Below are 5,204 nucleotides of genomic sequence, written 5' to 3'. Positions count from 1 at the left end.
TCTTGGATCCTTATACTTATTCTACAATAATGGTTTTATACAATATTTTTTGCAATTCTTCTTTTTATTTCCTGACTGATGGTGTTAAGAGTGTTGATATTCCACTACTTGGAATATACCCTGAGAAAATGAGAACTGAGGCACAAATAGAGATTTGTACACCAATGTTCATAGCAGCATTATTCACCATTGCAAGAACATGGAAACCCTTCAAATGTCCAATCACAAATGAATGGATTGAGAAATTATGGTACATTCACACAATGGAATACTATGCAGTACATAGGAGCGATGATTTTAGGTATGATTTTACCTATCTTGGGAGGGACTGGAGAACATTATGCTGAGTGAACTAACTCAGTCCCACAAGGATAAATATTGACTAAAACCATTAATATAGAATGAGTATAAGAATTCAAGAGGGGTGGGAAAGGGTGGAAGCAGAGGGATGAGGATGTGCAGGGGAAGGGGTGGGATTAATTATGGAGTTGAACAATGTGATGAGTGGGATGGTGAGGAAAATGAGAATAATCTGTTCTGTAAAACAATGAGTTAGAATTTTGTAAATAAACTATTATATTTTTTTAAAAGAGTGTTGACTGTGAAGCCAAGCAAACTATAATTGTTAACCTCAATCTCTTCTCTATCTATCATAGGGCTACCAGTTGGGCCAGTGGTGAGAATCTTTGTCTTCTTGATGTTGAGCTTCAATTCATATTGAAGACTACAGTCCTTGACCTTCTGCAGCAAGTGCAAGTCCTCCTTAGTTTCAGCAAGCAGGGTTGTGTCATCTGCATAATGTAGGTTGTTGAGTCTTTCTCCAATCCTGATGCCACATTCTGCCTCATAAAGGCCTGCTTCCCAAATAAAATGTTCTGTATATAGATTGAAAAGGTATGAAGACAAGATACATCCCTGATTTACTCTTTCCTGATTTTGAACCATGCAGTGTTTCCACCTCTGTTCTGAGTACCACTTTCTGGCCCAAATATGGGTTTTGTATAAGCACAATCAATATTCTGGGATTCCCATTCTTTTCAGAGTCAGCCACAGTGTGTTGTGATTTACACAGTCAAATGCCTTTGCATAGTCAATGAAACACAGATGGACGTTCCTCTGGTACTCTTTGCTTTCTGCCAAGATCCATCTGACAATGGCAATAAGGGAATGAAAAATATTCTGCCCTATTCTGTGAAAACTTTAAAACCATGTTGTAGTTTGACATATTAGTAGGCACAGTGTCTGAAAATCAAGCTATACTGGTGGCAAAATTTTTCGGACTACATTCAGTAATTTAAATAATTTAACTGGCAAAAACAGCTTAAAATTAGGTAGCTACTGTGTGTATGTTGTATGTTTGCATGTATATATTGTTTTATTTTGTGTTAATTCTATAATGCTGTTTGATAATATTATACTGATTTTAATGATAATAACAATGTAGTTTAAACCTTCAGAGATCTAGAAAACATGCCTGTGGTACAAGCTTACTGTTCTTTTTTTATTTGATAGAGGCATTAAGTTGTTATTTTGTGCCTTTTCTAAGAGGACTAACTAAATGACAAAAAAAAATTTCTTTGTTCAAGGATCAGAAAACTCAACATAGTGAAAATTAAAATCCTATCAAAGCAACATATTTTTTAACACAATCCCATTACAGACACTAAACTCATTTTTTAAAGGTATAGAAAAAGCAATTGGCCAGGTTATTTGGAAAGTAAAGAGACTCAGAATAAACAAAGCACTTCTGAAAAAAAAAAAAAGAAAGAAATGAAATGGGAAGCATAGTACTCCCTGATTTAAAAACCTACTATACAGTTGTAATAAGCAACATGGTACTGATATAATACCAGCATAGCACTGGTATAATGACAGACACATAGATGAATGGAACAGAATCAACAACCAGAAATTAACCCATCTGTCTATGGACAACTGGTATTAGATTGTTTTTGTTGTTGTTATGTGCTGTTGAGTCGCTTGCAACTCATAGCGACCCTATGTACAACAGCCCTAAACCCTGCTCTATCCTGTGCCAATCTCACTGCCTCTGACACACCCATCCTGATTACCCCAGTCACTGAATCAATCCACCGCATAGAAGGTCTTCCCCTTCTGTGCCATCCCTCCACCCTCCCAAGCATGATGTCCCTCTCCAAGGATCTGTCCCTCCTTACAACATGTCCAAAGTATGTCAGACAAAGCCTCAGAATCCTTGCCTCCAAGGAACAGCCTGTTTTAACCCGTTCCAGGATGAATCTGGTTGTTTTCTTGGCAGTACATTCAATACTCTTCTCCAGCACCACAGCTCAAAGGCATCAATTCTCCTTCTATCCTCCTTAGTCATTGTCCAACTCTCTGATTGCAAAGACCATGGCCCATATCAGGCGCACCTTAGTCTCCAGAGTGAATTTATCAAACGGGGACATGATAACCTCTTCAACCAATGGTGTGGGCAAACTGAACTTCTTGCAGAAAGTTGAAGCAGGATTCACACCTCACACCATAGGCAAAAATTAACTCAAGATAGATCAGAGACCTAGAGGTAAAGCCCCAAATGACAAAGATCATAAGACACAGAACAGGACCAAACTTAGAAGGCCTGCTGTTGCTGTGTGCCATGGAGTGAGAACCAACCCATAGCTGACCTTCCAGTGACTTTTCAGAGGCAATTAATTGTACAGGAGCTGATTGCTAATATTTCTTCTGTGAAGCAGTTGGTAGATTCACACTACATACCTTCAGGATTGCTGCACAGCTTCTTGCCACAAAGCCACCAAATCTCCCTAGAAGGCCTAGCCTATAGAATAAATAGACTTGCAAATATAACTAGAAATGCACAACCAGAAGAGGACAAAGTGGATAAATGAGAATTTGACTCTTCCTTATCTTAAAGCACTAGTGATATTTTCCATGGAAAGAAGGAATTAATAAACTTTAAAGATTTTAGTTAATAAGTGTGACTTTTGCTATAATTGCATGGAGTAGAGTACATGGAAAACTAAAAACCAAACAAACAACATAGGCTGTACTACTAGTAATTCTTTTTTCCAAGGAGATTTTAACAAGAGATCAAGGAAGTTACCAATGTAAGATTTTTTAAAAATAGTAAACAAAATTCATTAGACAATCTAAGTATTCAGAATAAAAGATTTAAGTTATATTTTTATTATTACCCAAACTTTTGCAGAGATAAACTTGGAATTGAATTTGATAGACACTCAGGGAAGCATATCTAGTACAAGAAGATGCTAAAATATTCAATGCTAGCTATATCAGTGCTGTTTAATCTTCACTTCTTACAGTCTTTTTTTTTTCTTTCTTCTTTTATAGCTTCCAAACATTCCATACATAAATAATAGTCTTGTGAATTTGGGTTTTAAATCCTTGGAGAAGAGGGAGAAGAAAACGAAAAATTTAGAGACACTGGATAGTTCATCCCTGCCATTGTCAATAACAGTTGATAGCACATATTTACGTCAATTGGCCACTGTACACTTTTATATCTCACTATGAATTCAACATTATGTGGACATATTTATGTAAAAGTCTGATCCTGTGAAAACTACATCATTCTAAACAGGAAATCTAGAAACATTAACTCTTTGAGATTTGCTCTCCCAATGGCTCCAGTCAAGTGAAGCATGCTATACTCTTCATTTGTTACTTATAAAAGTACCCCCCCGCCCAAATCCAGGATAAAGGATTTATCCACTGATAACTTGAATCCCCTAAAGAGTTATCACATTCTGCTAAAAGCAAACCCTTTGAACAGTCCCATGCACTTTCCTCTGAGGTAATAAGAAACACAGTTATTCTCAGACTCTGTTTTCCACTGTGAGACCTGAGATACTAGAAAAGACATAATAAGACAATTGAGCTGAGGTGTCCAGACTTATGCCTCACATCTATTTATAGATGTTAAGGGTATAAAAAAGGAAAAGAATCACAGGCATCATGGACACACCCAGAAAGATCAGTACTGAGAAAGATTGATGGCATACTGCTTCAGAACAAGATAAAGAAAAATAAGACAAAAATTGGGGGTAAAAATCAATTAGCCATAATGGGAACAAGAGAGAGTATTCAACCAAACTTTTCCTCCTTATTTGATTTAAAGAGAAGGGTTATTTTATTCCCCAGATACCTTCAATATGACTTCCTTGCTCTCTTAAAGAGTAACAAAAACCCTCAAGCCCCTTTTTGTCCACTTGATTCTAGAATTTTTCTGCCTCATATCATCCATCTTTTTTGACCTCTAGAAAAAGGCTGAATGATAAAAACCTTGCCACATTCTTTTATTGAACATAATTAAGAATTCAGGCAGTTGTAGAAGCAAAGAAAAATTATATTGGAGGAAGTACCCAAACACTAATATTTGGGGTTGGGTTTTTTTGTATATATAAGTAATGTAATACTGCCTGTTGTTACATGACATCAAGTTGGTTTTGACTCAAATTAACAAATTTTCATTTAATTTGGAATTTGGGGAGGAAAGAAGGTAGAATACTGGGTAATTTTCTTCAATGATTCCTTCTGTTGTTTTTACATGCTGTCAAGTCACTTGCAACTCCTAGTGACCCTATGTACAACAGCCCTAAACCCTGCTCTGTCCTGTGCCAATCTCACTGTCTCTGAAACACTTACTCCTATTACTCCAGTCACTGAATCAATCCACCTCATAGAGGGTCTTCCTCTACTGCACTGTCCCTCCACCCTCCCAAGCACGACATCCTTCTTCAAGTTCTGGTCCCTCCTTTGCAACACGCCCAAAGTATGTCAGATGAAGCTTCAGAATCCTTGCCTCCAAGGAACAGCCTGGTTTAACTCTCTCTAGGTTGAACTTGTTTGTTTCATTAGCAATCCGTGGTATATTCAGTATTCTTCTCCAGCACCACAGTTCAAAGCTATCAATTCTCCTTCTCTCCTCCTTAGTCATTGTTTAGCTCTCTCATGCATAGCAAGTGATTGCAAAGACCATGGCCTGTATCAGGCACACCTTAGTCTCCAGAGTGACATCCATTGCTGTTCAGTCCTTTGGAGAGGTCCCTAACAACAGACTTTCCCATCGCAATACATCTTTTAATTTCCTAGCTGCTAGTGCCAAGGGTATTGACTGTGGAGCCAAGCTAAAAAAAATGCTGTTAACAATCTCAATCTCTTCACCATCCATCCTGATGCTACCAATTGGCCTAGTGTTGAGA

This window comes from Elephantulus edwardii, unplaced genomic scaffold, assembly GCF_000299155.1.
Source record: "Elephantulus edwardii isolate Elephantulus edwardi_28Jun2011 unplaced genomic scaffold, EleEdw1.0 scaffold00184, whole genome shotgun sequence".
Taxonomy (NCBI): domain Eukaryota; kingdom Metazoa; phylum Chordata; class Mammalia; order Macroscelidea; family Macroscelididae; genus Elephantulus; species Elephantulus edwardii.
Note: the sequence above shows the minus strand (reverse complement) of the source record.